At 39.6% G+C, this 27,580-nt stretch overlaps 1 long non-coding RNA gene across 2 annotated transcripts; it reads right to left on the bottom strand.

The window, feature by feature from the left end:
- Positions 1–1,762: 1,762 nt before the first annotated feature.
- Positions 1,763–27,335, bottom strand: LOC111243049 (uncharacterized). 2 transcript variants are annotated; one of them, XR_002670283.2, is made up of 4 exons: positions 27,171–27,335; positions 23,633–23,796; positions 16,171–23,313; positions 1,763–15,664 (listed from the first exon to the last, which is right to left on the bottom strand). It is a non-coding gene; the product is annotated as an uncharacterized LOC111243049 (long non-coding RNA). The 2 variants fall into 2 exon arrangements; XR_015325133.1 differs by lacking the exon at positions 1,763–15,664 and having other exon boundaries at positions 21,744–23,318; positions 27,171–27,329.
- Between the last annotated feature and the right edge of the window lie 245 nt (positions 27,336–27,580).

Here is a 27,580-nt window from a genome sequence, read left to right on the forward strand (position 1 = left end):
TCTAATAACAGCAGTAGCGGACGATGAGACCTTATTCTGAGATACTGAATTGGTTGGACGTCAATCGCCTTAGCATAAACACGACTCGTATTACTAGCCAACACAAACAGGGCTTGGAAGGTAAAGTTTGACTATAAACTATGTGTATAATGGTGGAGATAATTCTTGGCAGATTACGGACAATGTTGTGTTATTATATGTTATGCACCCGGTAAAAATGCCTGTCTTTCAACACAGCGTCATGGTAAATTGGATTGAAACACATAATAATATAAATTCCGATATTACCGGCAAAGAGGAAATGCATGATCACAAATTGTATCAACCATATAATTTTAACACGTTTACCATAATAATGATGTGTCGGGCTGTAACGAATACACGATTAACTTAGGAGAGAAAAGAAAAACCGCGGTCAGTTTAACAATGCAAACTAATACAGAAAAGGTGTTTCATCATTAATTTAAGATTGACGTTAATTGGGCCGATCGTTCTGAGGGGGCTACTTAATAACAGCTGGCTGTTAAGAGGCCGTTTGCTAGTGAGATATATTAAGACAACAGGATCATGCTTACCTTTATAGTGTACTGAGCAAATAATCTTTGCACGGTTTTAGTTTAGTATTTCAACATAACGTTAGTCGTCGAACTTGTTTCAAAGAAACGCACATATCTCAGCGAGTTATCGGCCACAGCTAGAAAATGAAGAGGGATTATCATTTAAAAAGCATTTCCTTCCCGAACCATCTTACTTGTGTTCAGTCTTATCGAGCCTTGATATTTGCCTGATGCGTTCTATGTTAATATTTCAATAGTGTTATGTAAGTTAGCGTTGACAGTACACGAGCTCTCTTTTGTACAACACATGCTATAGCATGAAATGAAGCCAAGGAAAAGCTGACTGATTGCTGATTGCTTTCACCAGGTTTCAGCTGGCTCGTCGATCGTTGCCATTTGTCTTTCGAATTGTTACCGATCATCGTTCGTGTCAGGGCTGCATTTTGACCGGATCAGGCTGAAAGAACGGCCTGACCAATTCTTTTCCCAACTTAATTTTCAGGAGAAAGCTTCTTCTAGCGTAAGAAGAACGTTGTTCTTTCGCGGCTGATGGTGGACCTCGAGGCCATTGTTTTCTACGCATGCTTGCTTCCATCTTTCGCTCACTCAGCGGTGCGTCGTCAGTCAAATAGCATGGCTTCACACCAACGCGACGATGTAACTCCAAGTGATGCAAAGATTTATCAACTTGTCTTATTACAATGCATTAGCTCTGGAGCTAGCACATTAGCGAGGATCATCTACCCCAACAAAAAATGCGCTAACGGTTGCTGCCCTGGCTGGAACAACCAGGAAAGACTGAGGGGCGCTGAGCAAAATACCGTGGGTTAAGCAGGCCATTGTATGAAACGTGTCTCGAGAACAGTTAACTCTAATAAGCGTTTTTGCTACCTAAACTAATTGAGCGATGTTACTTGATGGATTTTCATGAAGAATTTCAGCAACTCTTTCAAAGATATTATGAAAATCTGTTGACGTAAATATACTTAAGTTTCTTCAGAAAATATGAAAGCAGGAGTTTTTTTCTTATTAGTTGCACAAATATAAGATAAAAAACTAAAAGGTCAGTGGTTATTTGATTGAAAATTCAGAATACGCTAAAAATACACTATTACTCGTCTGGGCTTTGGTGGGTTTTTAAAAAACCCTATGAAACGTTTAAAATTTTCTAAACCTTCATAAAAAAAAGTGAACTACAATGTTGCTACAGTACAGTTTGTAAATATGCAGTTTTTATATAAATTTTGATTCGTCAAGCTTAACAGCAACATAAACATGAAACTTAAGTGTATGTTCAGCCTTCGTAAAAAATCTAATTAAGAAAAAAAAATATATATATATATATACTTTTTAACTCTGCAGCGGTTTTTGCTGTTTGTAAAACCTTCTATTGTCGAGTTAGTTTTCTATATTCTACATTCACAAAATTTCAAGACTGCATTAATTAGGCATTACGTAATACCTACGATAAACTAACAATTCAGTTACATAATAACATAAATACGATAATTCTACTAAGCTGTTTAACATTCTTGCCTCTGATTAACAGCCATATCGAAGGTGTAGTTCATTGAGCTTTCAGTTTGAGAGCTGCTCCACCGTCAATCATTTTCGACGGTTTGTATAGTAACCATTGTTTCTTTAACTGTATTAAAAAAAGGCTTCAGTAAAAAGCTAAGCTTATGCTGCTGATACACTTGTTGTTGCGCCTTGCGTCGCTTTGTCCTCGGCTTGTCTTGTCTTTTTTTCCATTCTGCCATGCCGGTATCGTATTGTATGTGTGTCGGAATGTCTAATACAAGGGTCCAAAGGCTGCGAAGGAAAAAGGGTGGGACTACATAGGCTCTGTTATGCAAAGACCCCACTTCGTGAAGACTCTGAGAGTGAGCCCATTATGCCCCGGTGCCATGTCGAGAGAAATTCAGAAGTGAGGGACGAGGCTTGGCTAGCTCTTGAGCCCAGTCAGTCAGGCTGTGTGGATAGACTCTTCTGAGCTTTCCGCCACTATAGATTTGGGAGGCGGGCTGGAAAATTTGGCCATCAATCAGCGTGCACGAACGATTTAAACAAAGTGAGGACGACGTCGACTACGACGACAATATTTTTACGGAGTTGTAGCGTTTGTGGGACAATGGTCTTCATTAGAACGAAGAATACAGGGAACTGGCGATGAAGAGAACGCAGGCAGCACCAACGACTCAAGAGGGTGAGTAAACGCTGTGTACTGTATTGCATGCACGTAGAGCTTTATAAAATGTCGGCAAAGCGCACTATTAGCAGTATCATCGTAGGCTAAACTAAATCGTAGGACCGCTGCCGCAGTTTGTCCACATATTCACACATATACATACTATAGACATAACAAAAAAATTACTTTACCAGAATGTATAGGACTTGTGAATGTTCTAAGCATACGGATTTAAATGTTCAAATCCAAAAATAATGTTTTAATATATTCCAAAGAGTTACTTAAAGAATTAGGCCAAGCCAGATGGGCAAAATCAACATAAGTTCCTCAGCTGTTCGTTTATAGTAAAGTTGCATTATTTCACCCTCGATGTAGGTAGTTCAAAAATGTACTACATTTTTAGAAGTACAGAGCCTGAATCATTCTGCCGTGGTATGCACGAAAAAAAGGCTATTTGTACTGGGCTATTTGTGCTACTTCTATCCGTATTAATTACAGCTGTTTAGCCTTTTAAAGCTTAGCTTGATAAAACGTTTTTATAAACTGTACTAAAGAATTTAAGACTAGGCCCAGTCATTTTTATAACTAAGGCAAAAAGAGCTACGTTTCGTTCAGTTAACTTCGCTTTCTTCCAGACAGGAATTATCTCGAATGCGCTTTTCATTGCTCAGAATGGGGAAGGCCAGATTTTCATGACAGAATCAGGTAGTACGGCCTTAGAGCAAACGGTGATTTGTTTACGTGCGAATATAACCGATGCGACCGCGTTGATCGCAGAGATCTTAGGCGAAACGTGGCTTCTACTTTTCGCCAATTCACATACCCAGTTAGAATTTTGTCCAATCCAAGGATCCATCAGTTGACTCTATGCCCCTTGAATGGCAAAAGAGGGACTGCAAGACGGCTTTAATGGGTGTGAGAACAGCCTATATGGGATCTTACTAGAAGCAACTTGCTGCCAAAGTTTACTAACGTCTATTTTTTGCTACTGATGACGTTTTTCAATTAAATCATATGAAATAAAGAAGCCATGATCATGTTTCTATCATGCCAAATATATGCCAAAAGTACATATATTATAATATAACTGCAAGAAGCTGTTTAACCAAATACTTTTTCTGCGGCTTTCAGTACTCTCTTTCAGCAAACAAACGCGTATTTTACATCTTGTCTTACGTAATTGAGCGTACTGTTAGAGTTGTAAATCATTGTAAAGTTCATGAAAGAGTTTCTGTTCGCTTTCGGGACCCAGCTTCATACGCAAGTCGTGTGCTTCTATGTTTTGAGTTTGCCGGGAGAGGTACAGATGCTATGCATAGCTTTCGCTTTTTTAGATTTCGCCTAACGTAGTTCCGACAGCTAATTTCGTAGTGATAGATAGTATTCGGGTAACTGCAATTCGTAGTAGAATAGTAAAAAAAAAGTTGCCTACTAGCTAACAGTCACAGGAGCTAACGTACTTCCCCGGAGTAGTTCCTACACATTATAATAGTAGATTTATCGTAACCTAGGTCGATTTCAAATCCGGATTATCTCAGCGAATACAATCAACCAGCTCTGCAGCCGAAGAAACCAGAGCAGATCATATGTCGACATCTATAAATATCTACGCTCTAAGGTGACGAAGATATTTCTATAAAAATTAAGGCAACCCCACTAATTATTCTACAGATCAGTCTATAGCAGTGTTATAAGAGGAGCAATGATAATATGATTGCCAATCGCGTCCACTCAGTGAATTGGTACGTTTACGGACGAGTTGTATTGATTGAAGCTTGCCGCGAGCAATATATAGTGCTACCTTTTTTGGTCCTAACGTGTTTCTGAAAGGTTCACCTTGAAACAGGTCGATATCGATTATCTGCATATCCTTATTATTGATAAATAAAAAAAACATCAAATGTTGCATTTATAGTGATTGATGAATGATCCTTAAGATCATAAGTTCATGATCATTCTTTATGACTTTATATATATCTGATGGTATATATAAAGTCATAAAAGTATATACATATCTTATGATCATTTGAGACCTTGAACTCATACTTTTGCCTGTACATATTTCTGCAGTATTATCTACGTCAGCAAACAATAATTTAAGTGGACAACTTAACATTTTTGGCATTGATTCGCATGTGTGCATGACATGCTCATACCATTAATATGTTTAACTCAACGAACGCCTACCAAAAGATTTATTAATATGTGTGCATCTGGGTCTCTGCGGCGATAGTCCAACATGTCTTTACAGAAGCGGCACTCGCTTAGCCTAGGTTCAGCCATGGGAGTGACAAGGCCAAAATGAAATTGTGCCAAATCACGCCCCATGTGTTCTCTCCCTAGATCCGTACTTCGCTATCCCTCTCAGTGTCTCCTCGTAAACCATCTCATTGGTTAGCCACACAACACATGCTGTGCCATACATGCGTATTCAGGGGCGCACGATGTAGACGATGAACATGCTGACGGAGGGAGGCGAAAGAGGCAGGAACTGAATAAATAAGGCCAGGCAAAAGTACCATGTCGCGTAGACCGACACGCAGTTGTCCTGTTATTCTCACTTCTGTTTCTTCACAGCCGTGTCTACTTGGTTGACTTCGGTTTGAAACGGTCGCCCTGGGACTCAATGAGACGACAAAATATGGAGTCGAGCCCCGAATTAAAGGTCGGGATTGTCGCAGATGGAGTCAGCAAAAACGAGACAATTCGGTGACTTCTGGGGCGTACTCAGACTTGGCCTCGCTGTCGCCGCTGCGCCATCGTCGCTAGCTCGCTCTGGCAGTCCAGGCAGGAGCGAGGCACAGTCCTCAAAAGTTTTGCAAACGAATAGAATAGACTCTAGGGGGCCTCAGTCTGTGGAACGTTGTTTTGTTATCCTTCAGCGAACGACGAACGAGGCTGAGGTAAAAGGACGACCTTCGTGCGTATCCAGAGCGAAAGGCACGTACCAAATTGCGGAAAGCAGTAATCTTGCAAGCATACATGCATCGGAAACAATGGATATAAGTTCCACAAGCGCCGTCGGCTACAATGACGGGCTTGCACAAATCGTCGATGGCGTATTCATCTGCTTATTCTGTTACTTCGTAATTAATTGCACTCGTGACCAGAAGCCCCAACGGGGGTTATCTAGTGTTGGTTAGTATGGAACGGTCAGCTGAATGGCTATAGAGTTGGGTGAGGCAGAAAGCTGTTTTTCAATTGAAACAGGCGCTAATTCTAGCTTATCTTTCCGCGATGTTTCTTATATATGTAGACTTATGGTTAAGAACTGCTTCCGGTTAATGTGTAAATGTGTGTATAGATGACTTTGTTGTTAAAGTAGGATTAAATGTTCCGTAAATGGTCAGAAAAAACAGATCTATAAAACTCAAAGTAAATCAATCCGAAAACTAAGTTAAAGGTTTAATCTGTAACATTTGACTATTTGTTATATCTAGCTACTTGAATTAACGTGTTTACCAAGGTCGGATATATACAATCATTTATGCCATAATATTATAGGTCGTCAATTAAAGACTGCCCGTTATCGCGAGCTATGCTCTGATTGGGTCAAGTATAACATCAAACTTAAAAAAAGCGAAACGTTGTTGAGAGAACGACTTATAGTATGACTTATTGTAATTCAAATTAAAAATATTGCTCATATTGAGCAAAATGTAGCTACGCCGTAACGGTTTCAGATCAGAGCGCTGGGGGAGGAATTGCCTTCTCCCCCATTGAACTGTGTGGGCTAGTAAAGGTTAATGTTACCTTTCGGGAGAATTTTTGAATCTGAATGACTCAGTAACGTAAAAATGAATGCTCACTTAGATGTCTATGGAAAAAAAACAATATTCTCTTTTTCCGTCGTACGCTATAATCTTTTATGTTGGTAGTTAATTAATCAAATTCGGATATCGATTTAAAAATGTATCGAATTTGAACTATCTAATAATTAAGTAGCAAGTGGTATCGTTATTACCAGTACAGGGGGTGGCCGGTCCAACATTCTAAAAAAATCTTCTCGATAGCATAGGTAGCCGAAATGGCAAACAGAAAAAGTAAAAAAAATCCGTTTCAGCAGTGCTACGAGTATTATTTTCTACTACGTATATTACTACACATATAACAAAAACAAAATAGATTTGGCAATGACGAATTATCTGTTATTACAGACAATAAAATCAAGCTTATAATTCGCTTACTATATGATAAACTAGGGTTAGCCGATATTAGAGGGCAATGCTGCTAATCACGATTTGCTCGGGGGCTTCCGAAACGCGATAAAGCAGTCTGGGGTTCTTTGTCTCTAGATTTCACTTCTTTGCATCGCTAGTCTAGCTAGATTTTCACAAAAACAAAAAAGCTAGTCTAAATAACGATACTCTCTATCAGTCTTCTTCAGTTGAAAGGCAGAAAGTAGCTGCAGAAGCCTTCTATGTTTATATAGAAAAATTCGTCTTAAATTTTTGGAACTTTATATAAAATCGGATATGGCGGAACTGGACGCTTTTTAGCATGTGACAGAAGTGGCTCAGGGGAACCACTTTAGCTTTTTACCTCCCGAACAATTTCCAAAGCGCAAGTCTTTGAGAGCAGATATTCTACTGTACTCCGATGATTTCGCAATATACGGAAGAAGCTCTTCCCACGTTTAGTAAACATTAGCCCGCCTTCAGCAGTACGTAGGGTCTGCCGGGCCACAAATAAACTTGAACAAAACCAAAGTCATCAAATTTTACAAAGCAGAGCCACTAGCTGTAAATGGCACTCTCCGGTCGCATTCGTCATCGTTAGAGTACGTAAAGCATTCTTGCCATCTAAGCCTGGTCGTACCCTCACTGTGGGACTTACTAGCATGTAACAGAACGCGTCAGAGACACACAGCCACGAACGCCGCTATAGAAAAGTCGTGACTCCTCTACCTGAATACTGCGATACACGTTTTCAACATCGAGTTTGCACAAATGGCCTGACATGACGTCAAATTCATCTGGGAGCACCTCAGCATAGCTAAACTATATAGGTTAGACTACGTAAAGCCTGCTTTTTTCGATAGAATACTTCGACTTGCGCACGTTCTGCGATAATCGTTATACGTATGTACTGATGAATATGCCGTTGATTGCTGAGAAGTTCCAACGCCTATTCTGCCTACCAAAAACACCAGCTTTCATTGGGAAGAATGAATGGTTGAGGTTGACTCGAAAGTTGCTTTCCGTTGATGCTACGGTAGACAAGACGTGAAGGAAGTCACGCAGAAGGAACCGACATGTGGCAGTGTATGGCTTCCACCATGTGGCGTGTGCTAATAAATCGTACCCAAACAAAGGCCGCATCTACGTACACTGCGGAGGATACTGTACGCGATACCTGTAGGCTTATGGCCAAGGATGCCCTCCTCGAATGGTACGGCGCAAAGAAGAACAGCGCAGCTCTAGCGTTTTGTGCTATGTGTTTTATTTCTATTTACTATTTAAACAGGAGTTTTGAAATATATATATGCTTTATATACAAGGTACCTGACAAACGTCAGAATCTGTGATGATATAAAATTCCGAATTCCTTGTGTCCACGTGAATGCCGTCAGAACGAAAGGAAATCCGTAACTTTGAATTTAAGCAATACGTGCTCATGAAAATCCTGGTTTTGCGCCTTGTCATTGGGAGTTACTTTAACTATCTATAACTAGCTGAGATCATTTTCGTACCACAATAAGATGAGAGCGAATGAAGCATTAATAAAACTGTACATTTCCGTCGTACTATAAGGGCTAACCAGGAGATTAAAAACTGCTCCACAGTGGGAACTGTGCAACAAAGGTAGATAGAAACCTGGTCACAAGCGCGCACTAGAACTGATGTTTATGGTGTAAAGTTGAATCCTGATGAAACTTAATAATGAAGTTCTACAAAGGTAAATTTACATCCGCAAAAGGTAGATCATCTGTGACATCAATAACGGTGATTTATTAAGAAAAATAGGAATTTATCTATGTTACCACAATCAGACCCTGAAAAACATCTTACATGTGGACGTATTGAAACTACTTGCAGTGGTTTGTTGAGGGGGCGTTTCCTGCTACGACAACGGTTATCGTTTCCCTTGCAGTTCAGATCAGAATACCCAATGCGTTTTTCTACCCGTGCTGGGCCTATCCTAAACCTGACCAGCTTTCTCACTCGTGCTCATAGGACACTTTAAAATGCCCTTGTAGAAAACCTCCTGTTTGATTCAACTCCTGTGTTAAAGGCTGCCTGTTCAGTCTCTACTTTAAGGGTTTTTCTAGCGGTGCTAGGTTCGAAAGCTGCCAGCTTCGATAATCTGCCTTTCATTTAGCAGCACTTCCTCGTAGTAGGGTAATCCATCCTTGCTTGAAATTCTAGATGAATCTAACGGACTTTTTCTGTTGGTCGTATCGACGACAAATTTGTGGGACATAACGTGTAATCAGAAAGTCACAAGCGAGTCCTTCATATAAGGAGGATTTAAACAGTTGAATGCGGCAAATAGTTGGCCCCTTTTATGTTGGGGCACTACATTCCTTCGTGCAAGATCGTATCTAATGCAGCTGATGCCGTCGCTCTGTGCTTCGTAGAAGGGACACCACCATGCCCCTTACCTTGACAGGGCCTGGGGTTCGTAACATTGTTGTAGGAGTTAATTGTCATGCATCCTAGTTGTCTGTCCGTACTGGTGTTTTGCTGTAGGGTCAACATAAGGAGAAAAATGCATTGACAAAAAATACATTGAGCGAGATCATGGGTAGTTTCTGATTATTCTCAGGTTAAAACGTATGTGATAAAATGATCAATACGTGTGTACATATGTAAACCTGCTAAATATTTCTACTTTAAAATTGTTTGCTGCAGTCAATTAGGCTCTAACACGATACGAGGTTTGCTCCCCAGTCGCATTTAACGTTGTCACCCAGCTTTGCACAATATCGAGGGCGGGCAGCCTATAAAACAGCATGACCGTTTCGCTATGACCGCCTTGCACGATCGTGGAAGTGAAAAGAGGATTACATTCATAGTAACCCACTAAAACCAACGCATCATCTGGTTCAGGACCCTACTGTCCCATTTATGGCACAGCCTGAAACTAAATCAATTGCAACGGTTCAATGCGTAGCCAATTCGTTTGTTATGCATCGGATTGATTACGAAGGTTAGTTCGAATAAGAACCAATTTAAATTTTCGTAAACTACAACAGAAGTCTTTATTCAGCTTTGATAACGTACGTCCAACAACAACACACCCTAAAAACCAAACGCAGATTTCCCCGTTACGTTTGCAGACATAAAAAAACTTAACAATTATACAATATTAGAAACATAAACATCGAATGGTTGCAGTGAATTTTTGTTATGGTCGCAAAGCCTCGATTTCGGTGTAGTTTATCGTTCCGCTCGCGTTCGATTCATATTCCGCAGTTACTTTCTAGGAACGTACAGTCGAGGACGGAATTCGGCCATAACGTGTTCCATGGATCATAATCGGCGCCTTTTCATCACTGCGTATATTGTTCAATACTGACCAACGTCGATATATGTATTCGCGTTGAAAATACTGAATAGTCTATTTCAATCTATTGTTAACCTTCTTGTGTGCCTATTTACACTGACGATGCTAGGTGAAAGAGGCTTAGAGCTAGGCAAGGTTCGAGACCTAGTCTTACTTAATTGTCAATTTTTAGTATGAATGCACATTTACAGAGTTAGGGTCAAATCATTAAGTCCTATTGTTTTTTGTAAATATGCATACTATGCCGGAAAGCTCTGCTGTTTACCGTTCAGCTACAGTAACATGGCGACTTTTTACTATACCTTCTTATAGTCCATTCGCAATCGCAAAACGCGTATTCACCAGCAAGAACCTGGACATCAAATATTCATCATGAGGTCCGAAAGGAATACGAGCAAGACAGACTTGGGAAACCGCGACTACTGACGTCTCCCGACAGAAAATCAGGCTCGTCAAGCGTAATTAAACGAGCGAGATAGTAGTTGATATGTAGGGTCTAACTTCACGTTAAGGTCGCAAGACGCTTACAAAAAAAGTTTGAAGAAAGATAGCAATATATTTGTCACTGTATCCGGTGTGAATATCATTGTTTCGTACTGTCAAATGTATTTGCAGCTTTTCCTTCAAATATACAGTAATAAAATCAACTATATATTTATAGACAAGGCTGGGAAGCCAGCCTTAAACTAGAAGACGTAAAATTGGTTCCCGCTTGTTAAAGCCTCATTTTGAATTTTTTTTTGTCCTCAACTACTACATTCAAAGGCTATATATCATTTTTGGCACATAGGCCTATATATTGCCTGTATATATATAGGCCTGTTTATTCTGTTTGTCTATAGAGCAAAATTCATAGTACTTAAATCAGTACGAAGCGAGAAGACCTAATTGTAGATGGATTATTATTGGTTCTGAAGGCTTCAAAGGAACTAAAGATAGGTAGATAAATCCAGTTTTCAGAGCTAACTAACTCTCACTTGATCCGTAGGCGATATGTGCATTTATGGGTTATCGGTTTTACAACACCGATGTTCACCCAAATATGCTGCAGATCAAAAATTTTTTTCAAGCTGTTGCTGATGATTCCAAAGCTGCCTAATATCTGCGCAATTATGCACAATGTATCCTTAATAACAAGTGTAAATCTAAAAGTATTTAGTTAAGAAACGAACAAATGATACATCTGGCAGATACAACGTTAGCAGGGGAAATATCAGTTCTAAGTCATTAATCCCTCGACAGAGTCTTGTTGATCGATGAGTACGCAAGGCAATCTTAAGTCGCAGGTTGATAATTGAACGTTGCCCCATTCGTTTGGTGATATCTGCAAGCTTCACCGAAAGCTGTAGCGGTCCGTGTGCTGCGGGGAGACTGTCCAGCGGTGTCGATAGCAGGATAAAAATATCATGGTCGTGGTTTTTGCTGTCCCTCCTTTTCCACTAGATTTCTAGTGAAACGATTGTTTTTTATTTGTAGGAAATAACGAGACAGGTAGTCATTTTTATGCAGAAATCGAAATAGTCATAATTTGGTCGTATTATAAGACTTGCTAAAAGGCTGAAATGGAATGAAATGTTCCATCATGTAGAACGAGGTCGTTAGAGACGTGCCTATTATCACGTATGGTGCGCCGAAATTTTCAGATCTGAGCCATCTACTGAGTGTTATTTCAGCGGATCTATTGATTCCAATGAAGCGTATGCCCTTTAGTGAAACGTAGACTCCAGACGGTGATCGCCATCATAACATACGAGTAAATATGAAAGGTGTTTGCAAGGCTCCTCGTAGCGGAAGCAACGGTAAGTTAATGGAGGAGACCTGTGACGCGAACAGCTTTGACTAATATTTGAACCGAGGACGACGACATCAGTGGAGCACGATGTCGGCAGACATAATAATGCCTATGATGATGGTTAAGGGAACCTGGCTATGTTCCTAATAATGAACAATGCTGTCCGTCCCGTAGTGGTAGATAAGCTTTAAAAATAAGTTAAAAAGAGCTTTTTAAAATATATTCAGTTAGTGGTTAAAGTCAGTACGAAGAGATAAAAGGCGGTGATCGCTGACGTTTTTCTAGCAATCAGCACTGTTTTTCCGAAATGTTGTTTTAATGACCCTAAATACATAGCTTTCTTCTTGCCAAATATAGATGTTGTATTGATTTCAGTTTAAAAAAAAACTAAATTATATATCGAAAAGTAGTAAAGGAACGAGAAACAATTTTGATTACTAATCTGTTTTTTTTCCCAATATCCAAAACCCAAAACCCGCTAGAAACCGTCATATTTCCCAAAATTTTGAGAAAAAAGATTTTCCAGTACTACAAAACACATCTAAGTTTCCTGTTAGATTTTTCAGTCCTCTCGTTTCGAAGATGAGTACATGTTATCTTGTTTTGCTTATGCTATGTAAACTAAAAAAAAAATTAATTGAAAAAAAAAGGTAAAACTGACACGTTTTTACACGCGTTGTTAGATAGAGCTTTCGTTAGCTATGTAAAATCCATCTAATGTCACTTAACGGCATCGCAACACAAATAACGTATGGCGGTCGAAAGTTCCCAGTCTCGGATATCCTTTCTATGGTGAAAACGCTCGCGTAGAGAGCTCAAAAACGGTAGAATCGAACTCCACTAGTGGGATTCGTTCTAAACATGCCCGCAGATTATATCGCTTTTTCCGTTTTTTTTTTTAATGGAACCGAACTCAGCTCTATAAACGCCTTTTAGTTTAATTATATTTGTAGCTGTGCTTTCAAAAGAATCAAATTCTGCTCATCGTAACCAAATTCAAACGGATTACGCCTCACAAAATTTTTTAAAGAATATTTTACTCGTACATTGCTTTACTAATCAAAAAACAATTTAGGCTCAATTTAAACAAGCATACTATCGGTGTGGTAGCTACTACGGTTGTTTGCTATAAACAGAAATAAAACTGAGCTCTTTGATTATGTCCGTCTTGTTCATCAAGTCCGAAACAAGGTTTGTACGTTTGACCCAACAGGACCTTCGAGCACGCTCAGTTCTTAATAAGCAGACGAAGTAGGCTGCAATAAATCGGGCGAGGAAGTTGCATCTAACGTCGCAACGTATATTAATATACATATGTACATATATGAGGAAATGGAAGTATGTATGTCAGGGCGAGTAGGGGCTATACGAAGTCTATGACACTGGATGCCATCTGCTCTGATTTGATAGGGAATTGTAAAGATCTACGTAGCCTCAGAGTACAACTCAGTATAGTAGGAATATGCTAGCTAAAACAAAGGCACGGTATATTAGCACATGGTATGTTACATATCGCTGTCCCGTATTTTTTAACTACTTCGTGGACCTACAAACAAGTACCTTTGATGATGAAAATAATTATTATGAATGAAAATTCACTAATGATAATTAATTATGACAGAATCACGCTTCAGTGCCGTTAATTCGTTTTAGAGAACGATACGGACGTTTGTTATTATTGCTCCGGCCTTCTCAAAGCAAAACGTAATCTGTCGGTCTGCCAACGCCTCAGTGACTTCGAACATAAATTGACAGTGTACTTCAGAGCCTCAAGTGTACCTATCTACATCGTCATTTCTAACCCATAACCTCAGCCTTTTCTGCAGCATTTAGTGTTATTGAATAACTAATTTTGCGTGAAATCAATAGTACTCATAAGACTTCACCTTGTGGACGTATACCGGCTCAAGAATGAAGGAATCTTTGAATCACGTAATAAAAGAGTCTTTGGCTGAATATACCTGAATATACTATTTTTTTGTCTTTCATACCACTAGTTGTTACCAATGTGAGTACTGAGGTTTTTTTTTATAACTAACAATTCAGTCCAACAGCGTTATTTCCGCTTTACTCTACCATGTCCGTATAAGCTCTTCCGCGTCCTCGTTGTAGGTTAGAATCGTGAGAAAATTTAAGTTTATAACAATACAAATACGTATCATACGTACACCATCCACTCAAGCGTCCCGTAACGTATAAAGTTTTACACGATGTCTAGGTATGTTCTTAAATATCCACTACCAGAATGACTCGCAACAAGATTCTCGTAGGTGGAAAACAATGTGCACGCTTTGAGGTTAAATAAGTTAACTAGCTTTCCTTGCGTGCTCCATAAAGAAACATTGTAACGGACAAAGGTGGGAAAAAATACAACGTGTACACATGGTTATTTTGATAAAGAAATTCAGAATCGTTCACATAAGCTTGAGTAGAATATACGCATAAGATACGCATTAGATAACATTAAGGCTAAATATGATATTGATAAGGAAGTAAGATTTAATAAAAAAAAAAAAGGCCAACGATTCTAATGGTTATTATCAATAAAACATTACCAAACCGATACAATATTTCTCGTGTTTTAATTAGCATTTCAAACACCAGTATATCCTAAGAAACACTTTTTTTTTTGCCGCCGATAGTGTAGCGCAAACAAACTTGTGGGGTAGGCGTAAAAGGTCCACGGTTGACCAGACATGTATGCAGGTGACGCGTCCAGATTTAGGCTAGAACGAGCACTTGTGAAAAAATGCGTTGGATCGTGTGCGTTTCCCGAAAGCATTTAGCCCGCATATCGTCAACGTTTTGTTCGAAAGGAGACATTCATAGGAGGATTTTCTCGCTGCTTCGACTCTGCGCTGGAGGACTTCTCGCTGCGAGGAGTATGCTGCCATGAAGACAATTCGTACCGAGCAGTAATAGAGACAAAGCAATTCGTGTACCTCAACAAAGTGAACGGCACTGATTTGTCTAACCCTTGCTTGTTTGTGTTAGTTCAATTTTTACAACTAGTCGCGTCTTATTAATCTCTTCCGTACCAGTTCCGGTAGTGGCTGAGGCGGTAGCGAGGCTGGCATCATAACAAACACGCCTGTCACAAGTCGCATACTTTTCAACATTCCCGCAAAAATTCTTCGTAGACCTTTACACAACGACGTATATATCAGCATAGCGAAGATTACGGCTATGACCTACGGCTATGATACTAAAAGGCCAATTTCATATGTGAAAGATTTCTTCTGTAGGAGGAAAAACGCTGCCATACGTAAACGACCTCGCGAGAAAACATGAAGACTGCGTGCATGCGGCGTAGAACATGCTTACCTCACGGCCCCCGTAGGAGTTCGGAAATGATGAGGCACTCCAGGGCGAAATTCAGCCAAAGATTGAAAACCTATCCCACATCGTCTCGATACGTCTGTACATTCCAGCAGACTTTTTGTAACTTTTCTTAGCACTCTTTAGAATTTATTTTGAATGGTTTAAAGATCAGCGATGATTTTAGGTTTCCCGGCGTTCGTATTTGTGGTTCCATATGTAGCACGGCGTCAACAAACGAGAAGCTCGTTTTTTAGAAGACTCGAACGAAGCTCTAAGCTTGAATTGCCCGCGAGTCTTCTGAAAGATTCGATTGGAAGTGAGTAAAGCCAAATGGTCAGATAGTTTCTCTAATAGAGTGAACTAGACATCTGCACGAACAAATGATACATAAGGTGGTATTTCAAAAACAAGTGTTACTCTCAAATAAATTCTACGAATAAGCTGAAACTCTGAACTACATAGATTTAACAGCATTTTTATAAGCAATACCTGTTTTGTTTATAGGAGTGCTCTCATCCCAGCATCTCAATCGCAGTTTCATTTCCTCGAAGTAAGGAATCTTAACTTAATTTCAAGTAAAAGTTTGTTCGTCCATGAAGCATAGTTGACAAAAATAAATTGTAACATATATATATATGCATGCCTTCTTCAAATACAATCGGAGTTAAGTTTCGGCCTTCGGATAAATTACAGAATTAGCTGCACCCCCTTACGCTAGCCTAGCTAATTTGACCAAGTAGTATAGGCTATGTGTGTATGACCGTCGGCATGAGAATTGACCCTAAGAATACAGCATGACTAACCTAACCCGGTCAGTTTTTCCAGAAGCACGTCGACGTGTCGCTAAAACGGGAGGGCATCTGCATCGGCCTCTTTTAAGCACCAAAGTGTTGTCTTTCCTCCAGCGGTTTCCGTCCTTTTGTGTTCGCCTTTAGCGTGCCTTTGTTGTGGACCTGCCCGTTAATGCAATGTCTGTCGTTTCCAGACCTATTACTGCCTATTAGTATGGAACCTAACTTGACCTACCACTATTACACTTTGCTCACGTAAGTACAGGTTGTCCCAAATAGATGTATACACAGTCTGAGTGATTATTACTTCAGTTCCTATTTACGTACAATTGGTATTTAAATTGCAAAGGAATATGTGGTAAAACAAATTTTGGCAGTAATGTCAACGAGTTGACACCATTCCCTATACTGTCAAACAATAAGCATTCAGATTTCCTACTTTTTCTACGACACACGGTATGTATTTATAAAGATTCATAAGTTTTTTGATATAAAATTAAATTGAGATTCAATTCAATTTGAATATATGAGTAAGCAGCTTCTTTTCGAATAATCTCTAACAGGAATAATTCATTAGTAATGAATAACCTCTAGTTTGACTTTCATTAAATGGAACTAATTTTTAGTTATTTCCAACTTACTTTCTACTCAATCGTAGCTGTTTATCTAATTTTTGACTTTATTAACACATCAACACGAAAGGCCGAAATTGTGTCTTGAAGATTATCTATAAAATATTCTAAAATAGCATTGATGTTGGTCTTGGTTGTGTCACATATCTATTTTTTATACGAGTGGAGCAAACCCCTTCTAGCACGGGAGAATACACTCCCGTGAACTCTCGCGGCCATAACATATGTAATATGATAAAACCTATTTGTCCTTCGCGAAAAAATGAGACTTCACTGCGATTTACTCTGAGCTTCCCAGCGAAGCTTGCTCGGCAGGCACAATTATAATTAACGTCAAATGCTCCTGTACTTTTCCCCGAAGACCCTTACAATCAGAAGTTCAGCCAAATGCCAGTGTGAGACAGATCGAGTCCTCTAGCTCTTCAGCCAATTGACAAACTAAGTTTGGCAATACGACCTTAATTGGAAGGATAAAGCAGTTTCTTTAGGAGGTTTACAAGTTATAAATCCTGCATAGCTACCTGTCACAAGTAGAGTAAATGGAAAACACGAATATCAGTATAGTCGTAGTTTAGCGGTAGAGCCATCCTTAGTTTCAGAAAATAGGAGAACGTGTTATATTTGCTAAATACGTTTCCTACAGTGGGTATTCTAAGCTCGCAATAGTTTAGCTATTTGGAAGTTTCAGTTCAGCTGGCTCCAGTAAATGAAAAACACTATATATATATATATATATATATATATATATATATATATATGTATATATGTAAGATGGTTTTGGTAAATCTGGGTTTACCACTATTAAATTTGTGTGAAGCGATATTTTCAAGACGTATATTAGTAAGCTGTTATTTCATTTTTTCTAATTTAAAAAAGGTTTGTTTAGGAAATATGCACATGGCTCGAGAAGCACTCGAGTCAAAGTACGATTTCTTTCGGAGTCTAGTCATTCCCTTACCCATTGTACAATGCGTTACCCTGGTCCTGAGTCACCGGACTTGGGAACCATAAATGCGGCAATAACCTATGATTTCGTTTCATTGAGACGAGGATGGCAATTCCGACTCAACCTACAACCTGCATAGCTTGAGAGTATGAGGAAGCGATGTGTTCCTCTCATTTCTGGCCTGTTCTGGCCTTGTTCCATTCTTAGTTGAAGTTGAATTCAAAAAATCGTTTGTTACCTAGGATTTTACTTGATTAATATAACGGAAGACACCGTAAGCAGTAGCAAAAGCAGGGAGTACGCTAAAGCTAAATGAGAAAACACACTTCTCCATTACGGATTGCACATTGAGATGATGGCTGAGCTTATCCTGTTATATATTATGTTAAATATAGAATAGAGTGTTCGCGAATAAGCAAAGCAATTAGCTGAAGAAAAGCTCAACCTCAATCATGAGGACCAATTGTAAAAGATTGAAGACTTTAATGCCAGCAGCACGGCAGTTTTACCTTCGAATGTAGCCCTGAACATAGTAATGCAGGCCAAAGGTTGTCTCCGGCAAGTAAGCAATGACCAGCATAAAATAGCAAATACGAACCGCCATATGGAAACATAGTTGGTTCATAAATGTATTCGAACTTCGGTGTGAGTTCGCATTGAGATGAGAACAAATATCATCGTACTTGGATAAAGCTGAAATAATTATCGCTTGTGTATTCTTGGCAGTTTCTTTTACACTTGATCTTCATTAACGTACGTAATCTTTGGCTTTGTGTCGAGATATATAAACATGTTCAAGTTATTCACCATGCTCCATCTAAGTTAAGGTTGGAACCCAGGCTCCGGTTTTTGAAGCTGCGGATCTGTGAACATCCCGCAGAGGCTCCGTGCGATGAATGCAAAGTTTTGCTTCGAGGATCAACTGAGCTGGTCGCACAGAATTCACAGACAGTCAAGCAGGGCCTGCCGGCACCTAAAATTACTCGTCTGAATAGGATGTAACGCGATGCACCGAAAAGGGACAAGGAGGCTACTCTTGAATACGTAGCAAGGAATGAAGATGGGGAGAATGAACTCAGATTCAAAAGCTCAGAGCTGTCTGAATCGTCAACAGCGGCCGCCGTACAGAGTAAACGTGGATGTATCTGACTCGCTTTGCTGTAGGAGAAGTGATACCAGAAGGCTCAGAACGTCAGCGAATTGTAAGAGACACAAGTGAACAGAACGTAGTACTACCGACGATGTCATGTGTGGTTATGTAGTCTTATTGAATTTATTGGAAGAGTTTCCCTCGAATTGAAATTCATAGAATATGTTTTAATGGTACCACATTTAATATCGATACGTTTATGAATGAGTTGTCGTGTCTTCAAACGGAATATTATTTTCTTACTCGCGTCCTGCATCCTTGCCCACTAGGCTTGCTAGCCTTATTGACTATTAGAACGACTACAGTTGTGCCCTGTGGAGATATTAACAAGTGTAGGGAAATAATTATTAGGTCTTGGTAAAAACGAACTGTGAGGGTTAAATGCGTAAATCGCGAAACAGCACCTAAACTACAGTAAGGCTATAACTCAAGATAAAGTATTTATCTCACGTAACTGTTGATGATCGAGAAGGGACTGCTTCCTATTGAAAACAGGACCTGAAACCTATGCTCTTTTTCGGATTGATGCCACGCTTTGCTAGAAAAGAACCGCTGTATATAAACTCACAAAAGCAACGTTGATATTGAAATAGGATTAAAAAAAAACCCGCTTCGTTCAGAAGGGAAATGGTTAATTATGTTGCTTTAAAAACCCTTAACCCTTATGCATCATAACTTTCCATTTGCTTGATGTGTATCTGCTATGCTTCTGCCTTGGAAGGCCTTTAAAAATAAGGAACGACCGCTGAGCTTGATATTGTCAATGAAGGCAGCAGTGCGTTCATATGGGGATGCTCGATGTGGCATATGGTAGGTCTGCTCAGACCTTACAGTTACACTCATCCCCTTGCCGATAGTTTTTCTTCTTCGTAGGTACTTCGAGGTGAAGATCCTGCGATCACAGTGATAGTAGCTGCAGACGTGGCAAGAACGCAAGCAACGCTTGGTATTAGCTATCTTCGAAAGCAAGTACAATCCCAGTTGAAGGAGTCGTTTTGCTTGCCCAGCCATCGTGCAATAAATGTCTTACACCTAAACCTTTGATAAAAGGAAATCTTGTCACATAAATTACGAATTATATAAATCAGTCGATAAATCTTTTATGACTAAGATTTTCATAGGCCTGTTTATGAACGGACTTCATTCCATTGCAGCGATTACCTGAGCCTTGAATTATGACAGAATAACGTTTAATATCATTAACTTGAGATCGTGCCAGTGAACGCTAGCATTACGCTAGGGCTACCGTGTTATTAGCTAATCTGATTTTCAACGGGGAATATGAATCGACAGCCGATGAAACTTGTATAGTACGCATGTCCTTTGCTTTACCTCGTTGCTATTCCTCGTAACTACGAGTTCTAACTCTAAATTTAGGTCAGAAAACGAACGTTGAATAATTTTAGCTACAAAAGAGTAGCCACGCCCAACGAGTGTTACGACAATTATACGTAAAGTTAGCGTGAAACTGGATGTTACGGAAGCGGATTTGAACAAACTTTTTCGACACATTCGTTTATTGAATTTTAAAAAGTACCAAAAAATAATTCAGCTCTTCGCTCATATAGTGAGAAGACACTCTATCCGCAAATTAATGTAATAAATGAAATTAAATAAATAAATAAATAAAAATAAAACAAATAGTCAAAAGGCAAACTATGGTCTTTCTCTCAATGGCTGCAAAAAAGACTGGTTCGACAAAAAGCATAATATTTAGCTGCGTGAGACGAGCATGTAGCTCACGAGCTGTGAGAGATGAAAAAATATTATCGAGATAAACTGGCTTTTCGAAAAGGTTCATAACCAAATTCCCTATTGCAAATTTATGTCCCAGAACAGATACATATAGTCCAGGGAACGGTGAGGGTAGTTCATTTAAGTGCTTCGTAAGCAAGTATCTGCGTGCATCTATCTCTCTTTATAAGGATCAATTTCTAGAAACAACGGGAAGCCTTTTGGATAAAACCTCGTTTTCATCTCACAAGGGCCTGTGCAGCTGATGGACAAGAGATGTCGCTCCCCATGGAAATAATCAATCCTTCAGATGGTGCCATAGATTATAATTTACACATCAAGCTTAGAAGAAACATGTAGGCTCAACGCGCAATGAGGTTTTCCACGATACGAATGAACTCTAACGAACGAGCGAGCTTCCTGCATCCGACTGTAAATAGCCTGCAGCGCCCACTCGAAATAAAGCATTGTGCTGACTATGGGGAGGTGTTATCTAGATCGCAGATGAATGGCGTTTGCATGAAGCGTTGCAATGAAGCGATCTACCTTGTTGCGGACCTGTACGTGCACACCCGTGACTTACATACTGCAAATTCTATTCGTTCTACAGATAACTTAATATAGCGTCTGTGTTCGCTCGGTATACAACGTAGAGGGCATAGTTCGGGAAATGTACCGTAATGTATATGATATTGAGTGATGCTGATAGATCACGTTACATTAGTGGCCTCGTCGAGCCAGCGGCGTCATTACGGTTGTGTCATCGCGAGAAGACTACAACGAAACGTAGGTCTTTCTCTGCGTACATAGTTACAGAACATGGCTAATTTTCGAGAACGTAAGGAACATAGCTCGACCAGTGCTAGACAAAATTTAGTTTAGCAACCCGCCTTTACCATAATAATGTGCATTAACCCTTTCCTTACCCCAATGCTTCGTGGGCCCCATTTTTGACAGTATAAAAGTTTTATACTACTACAACTCAGTATTGGCGTACATGAGAAACGTTATAAATGATATTACTGTTGTTGGCTTCCCATTCGCCGGTAATATCCAAAGCACTCAGATACTCGTATCAGTACTAACGATCGTTAAACGCAAGATCAATTACGTTGTTAAGCAATTAAGCAGGGGCAACTCAGTATCGTCTTTATTCTTTTAGGGGTCTAACTCACTAAGAGCAGGCAGGAATCTCTGCTGGTCTTGCAATTAAGCTAGGCAGCACTTACCTCGAGCTGTCAAATAAATGAAACGATTTAAACAATTTTAAATTTAAAAAATAAGCTTCCTCTATTCGATTAGTAATTCTGGTGACTTCCCGGTTTATCTTTCCTTTCCATACTTGTGCAGATTCATTAATGCCTTCAAAGTTCTATGGTGATTTTTTTCTCCGTACCACTGTTCCGACAGCGAAGCACTCGCCATATGGGCATAATGATTATGATAGGGGCCTGCCAATGGGGCGCCGTGGGATAGTGAGCTAGACTGTAATTTCGTGTCCCGAAGAACGGTTTCGCACTTACTGTTGTATACGATAAATGCGAGTTGGATGCTACAAGGAGCGAAATTAATAGAAACGTCGCGGGAATCTTTCATCCTCATCGGTAATTCCTATTGTTAGTATGCTATTTTTTAGTATCGTACTTTTGCGTTTGTATCGGTTTTGAATCCATCTTGTTAAAATGTATCAGTTCATTTCCGGTTACGTGGTATCTCACAAAAATAATACATCATGCCCCGCTGAATAATATTGAATCTCTGTTCAATCCGATGCGTACAAACAAATGGTTGCTTGCCATGAGAGGCAAACGGTTCTAACTTAAGACAACTACGCACCTACTTGTACGAATTTGCTAAATCTAGAAATAACAAGCTTGTACGAATATTGGATCGAACCTAACAGAGGCAGAGAAACAAGTATGAAGCAGAGAGAGCTTCGAGGAGCGTTAAGCCCAGCTTTGGACAATACCTCGCTGTTGTGTAACGTGTATCAAGTGAAGAAGCGCAAGATGTAACGACAGCGAGTAAGTTTGGCTGCAAACGTGGACACGGTGCTAGCTTTGTGCGATCCTGCTAAAAGGAAAACGCATAGCAAGGCAAAATTTGAATTTATCTTTTCCCAAACATTTATCGCCTTTTCCATTCTACACCACACAATGCGTCTGACATCCCATCTCCACCCCACCCAATCCAGCCACTCGGCTCCCACATAGCAGCACTGCACAGCATACCCCTAATCTAGCTCATGCTCTTCTGCTTCCTTTGAGCGGCCGTATATCCTTTTTCAAAGAAAAAATCCTTCCTCACTCCAAAATCCTAGAATCGTTCTGCTACACGCACTCAAATAGAGAACGCTCTAACTTCTCAGGGTTTGTTCCGGCGCTTGGCCTCTTTTCTTCTTTCTCGGCAGACCAAAATAACTGTTTTAGCTGAGGGTTTAAGAGGATCGGGGTATCGCAAAATAATGGGATCAAGGGGTAAGGCACTCCTTTAGTGACAGCGGCAGCGTCTTGGCAAGTGCAAACAAGGCGAACAACGTTATGCTGGAACACGAGTGTATGAGAATGTAGGCCGGGTCATGGACGACAGTTGTTTGGTAGAGGGCTTGAGAAGCTCGGCATCTGTCTTCATTTCACTGGAGTCTGTCTACACTTTGCCTTTCCTTCAGCCATTTCGTCGTCTCCCAGCGCCTCCTGTTCTAAGTCGGGACAAAAACCAGATCCGTTGAATTTTGACTCGATAAGGAGGTCATGAGTCGAATACGTCACTCTTACTAGCTTCGAACAACTTCTCTTTTCGCTTGCTCAGTCGGATTTTAAGCCTGGTTACCCTGGCCGACAAGAAGGATGAGCGGACGAGGTGTCCACTGCCCCCCGCAAGTGTGGTTAAACATATTCTTAAATAAAATGTTCCGCCTTCGTACGTGAAAGCGATAAGCAACGGAATCATCTCCGTTCCGTCCATTGCCAGCGCCAATTGCTATACCGTTGATAATGCGTTCTCAAACCTTACCTGAACGTATATGCGCAACGAAACAAGTACAATGAAACCCTTTTTGTCGTGACGATACTAAATAGATGTTTTGCATTTTACGCCCGGTACTGGCGTTGCTTGAGAAACCTAAACGATACTACAGGTTTTCCTGCCCTGGTGCGTACGCACTGGACACACGAGGCCTGCAGACAGATAAAGAGGAAATTAATAGTGTTTTAGATGTTATTTTATATTTTACGTAATATTGATTTAAAATAGCCTTGACATTAACCAAACGAGACCGTAACGTTATAAACCATAACGAGCCGTTGTTTTGCAAAAGATACTTCATCGTGATCTCATTGTGAGCGTCTTCATTGAGCGTAACTGTATATAGTCGGGAAATAGTGCTGTATCTTCCCGTCGTTACGTTAGGAATATGGAAAGTATCGATAAGCCTAAACAGAGTCTGTATGAAAGACCAAAGGGGATACATCTTTATCTTGTTTGACATTTCTCCTTACAGATATCAGGATCAATTGTTACGCTGTATAGTATCGTTTCTCCTCACTTGTCCGTAATGTGACCACTCGAATGCTAGAAAAAAACCTAACCTATAAGCATTTTGCTTTTCTGGGCGTTTGTCTAATACTGATTTATTATGAAATCACATTACTAGATATGACCAGAAAATTTGTTAAGTCTCCTTCATATGGATGCAGGAATAACGCACCAAATTATTTGGTGTGGCAATAACAGTATGCAAGTACTAAACGCTACATAATAAACCACAAGAAAGAATGAAAGGGCAATTCAAATTTAATTTTAAGCTATTAAATTATTGGTAAGGTAATAAGGTAAATATAGAATTTGAAGGTAGCGTTGAGTGGCATGCATGCATGCTCGTTCATCGCATACTTTAATCAAGAGGGCAAACAATGTGCGATGCTGCAACAGTCAAACCATAGGGACTGATCTTTATATAGACGGAAATGCCTCCTTTAATGCCATATCTTTTATTCAGCTATCAAGGCCAGCGTGCTTCGAAGGCTTTTGGTTATTTTTACTACAGCGTCTTACTTACTATCGATTAAGCCTGTTTTTGGCCCGGTATTTTTCTAATCAGCGCAGTTGTGCAGGAGCTCACCTGGCTGAATCACTTAGCGCATGACTACCGTACTTACCAGGTTTCCTACTCAGACTCACACCCACCAAGCGGGGTTCTCTAGAGGCTATTTCATTTGGCACCGACCTGGGATGGCGCACTCACACTATTTATCCATATATTGATGATGATGTTACTGGTAAAATCCAGATATTGCTTGATCCCAACATGTTATATTATACATATATGATTGAAATGATAGGAAGGCCGTTTTCAGGCACATGAGAAACGGACGAGTATACAGCTTTCGTTTAACACTACGAAGCCCACAAATACGAATAGCAAATAGGTAATGGAGTAATTACTGTGTGTGGTGCGGACCGGTCTTGGCTTATGGGGCATGAAAAAATGCCATTATGTATGTAACTGATCAGGCAGAAGTTCAGATATTGGAATAGTATTTGTGTTAAATACTTAAGCTTTTAAAGCTACAATTGTTCCTCAGTGAGAAAATCTTCTAAAACTTTTGCGGATTAATTCTAAGTGACTACGCCAAGAACAAGACCATCTAGCTTTGATCGTCTTAAAATGAATTACGTTTAGTATGACTCTTCATCCATATTTTAATTGTTCACTGATGTACTTCAAAGTGACGCCATATGTATTCCAAACACTCTGCTCGTTTTCAGTAAGTGGCAACTACATAAACACGGCTGCTTTTACTTCTTGGCAAGATTTATGTTTACTAATCCAAATAAAATTTCGACAATATTGTATGTGCTCATTTCTAATAAAAACACGGACGAACTAGAGTAGCGTGTAGGGCGTCGCAACTTAATTTCGACAAAAAGTAAGGTGACCTTCAGAATGACCGATCAAAATTGAGAATTTTTTGTAGATCAATTTTTTATACTCTCCATAATTGTGTATAAGCTAACACATATTTTAACTAAACTTTGTGTTATTCATGAGGATCATGTTTATTCAATATACCCACTACCCACTGTGATTATAGCCCCAGCTCGAGACCCCTACTTCTAGCTAGTCATTTTCGTAGTGTTGACTCTTTATTACGCAACTAAATTTTTGAGAGAGAAAATTCAAAATTTGAAAAAAAGCGCAAAAAGTATTGAAAAGGCTAGTCAGCTAGAACTTATCTGTACAGTCCTCTGTGTCTGGAGTTCTACACCTTCAAACCTAGACCACAACGTGTCCCTAAAATTAGCAGGCAAATACGTTACCCGTTGAGCTTCCATGAGAACTGTGCGGTCCTATTAGGGATCAATACTCTTCTAGCTAAAACGGCCATTAGTTTCTACATCAAAAACTAAAATGTATCACAAATGCTCTTAAGCCGTGTTGGTCAATTTGCAAGTCTTTTAAATCTAAAGCCTACTGAGGATCTTCGATTTACTTAGGAGATTTAGCCTTGGATTTCTTCGAAAACGCATAAAAAGTGGTAATAACGTAGATTATCGATTTAAAGTGAAAAAAGAAATGTTGGAATTTTCTAGCGCAAAACTGGATAGTAACCCCCCAAAAAAATAACGCACTGTTGTTTGTCATAACGAACTTGTTGTTGTTACTTTCTTTTGATACAAAGAATCGCAGATGAATGCACACCTGCTACGTCATACAGCAAACATGTTTGTTCGAATTCAAATTTTCTACACTGCATTTAATGAAGTCCAGAGTAAATTGAAACACTTGATGTTTTAATTTTGTTTGTCAGTAAAAACAATGAATAAAGCCAAGTGCTTCTGCTTTGATCAGGGCTGAAGCTTTTCAGCATCGAAAACCCCCCTCGTTAAGAGTTCCCTTACTCTAGTGGTGCAATGAAGAGCGTTTAAAGCAATGAAGAACGACATGCACGCGAATGTACGCGGTCTCCTGGTATTATATTACTAACGTACATAATTCAAAACTATTGGTAATCGAACCCTATACGTCGTCATAGTGAGTCCTTCGTTGCGCGGCACAGTAGTACTCGATCCAAGAATATTTCTCCAGAAATGTTTGATTGTTATCTTCAATACACGGTACTCACATGAACGACTAATATGACGTATCCTTTAGGAGTTGACATACTTAGTCAAGTTCGAATAATCGATACGAATGGCTCGCACTCAAAGGGTTCTCTCTACTTCTGTTCTGCCTCGAAGGAATTATGTAATCATGCGTACCAGTTCTGCTATGTTTTTGCTCAACTGATTTAACTTAGTGCCGGCAAGTTAGTTATTCGATCTTGTGGAAAGCAGTGAACCTTTCTTTGGAAAGTCTAACAAAAACATGCCAACTTCCTTGTCGTCAGTGCAATAGATCTGTGTATGCGATCAGTCTGAGAGTCTTCGGACACAACTCAAAACTTCAACTATTAATTCAGATGTGAAATGGAGATTCGGTGGCTAAAAAGTATGTTAGAAGAACAGGGCAGTGAAAAGAGAAAATATGACTGACATAGCGTATACTCACAATGTGCTCAACCTTTCGTCTAGTAGGTGAATAAGAAAATCGACTGCGGTATAGTCTACCACATTGGTTTTACGCGTCAAACACTTACGACTGGCAATGTATACGATGGCCTGCATGCGCAGCAAACATTGAATACAAATAAAAACAAAATAGTGCTCGTATTTTACCGAAAACAATACTAAGAATAACTACGAAAAGAGAACTCAGGCTCAATTTCGAAATTAGTCTACTAGTTATAATGAGTGAACCTACAACCGAATACGTTTTCCCCATTAAAGTCAATAATTGTTCAATGGCTGATGTCACAGATTTTCGAACTTAAGTAATACATGTGCAACACGTCATATAGAAAAACCTAATTGTCACATCGACGGCACACGATCGAATATCATATATATATATATATATAT

The sequence above is a fragment of the Varroa destructor genome, unplaced genomic scaffold, assembly GCF_002443255.2.
Source record: "Varroa destructor unplaced genomic scaffold, Vdes_3.0 BEIS01000001.1, whole genome shotgun sequence".
Lineage (NCBI taxonomy): Eukaryota > Metazoa > Arthropoda > Arachnida > Mesostigmata > Varroidae > Varroa > Varroa destructor.